General features: G+C 65.7%; 1 protein-coding gene across 1 annotated transcript in view; it reads left to right on the top strand.

The window, feature by feature from the left end:
* The window catches only part of LOC104077306 (RISC-loading complex subunit TARBP2 {ECO:0000255|HAMAP-Rule:MF_03034}-like), a gene marked incomplete at its 3' end in the record, with an annotated part of 1,507 nt that overhangs the window by 1,120 nt on the left and 157 nt on the right, over positions 1–230 (top strand). The gene's annotated exons all lie outside the window — the stretch shown is intronic.

The following is a 230-nucleotide window of genomic DNA, read 5'->3' on the forward strand; positions in this document are numbered from 1 at the left end:
ATCACCCAGGACCCCAGTGCCTGGGACCCATTGAGATCCCCTGGGACCCCAAAAAAGTGGGTCCTGGTGAAGGATCAGCCAGGACTCCGACGCCTGGGACACCGGGGGACCCCCTGGCACCTCATTGCTGGGGTTACGGCAGAGGGATCCCCCAGGATCCTGACACGGGGGCTGTGGCAGTCCTAACCACAGCCCGTGGTCCGTGAGGGATCTGGGGGGGCCCCAGGTGT

This window comes from Fulmarus glacialis, unplaced genomic scaffold (assembly GCF_000690835.1).
Source record: "Fulmarus glacialis isolate BGI_N327 unplaced genomic scaffold, ASM69083v1 scaffold34975, whole genome shotgun sequence".
NCBI classification, from domain to species: Eukaryota; Metazoa; Chordata; class Aves; order Procellariiformes; family Procellariidae; genus Fulmarus; species Fulmarus glacialis.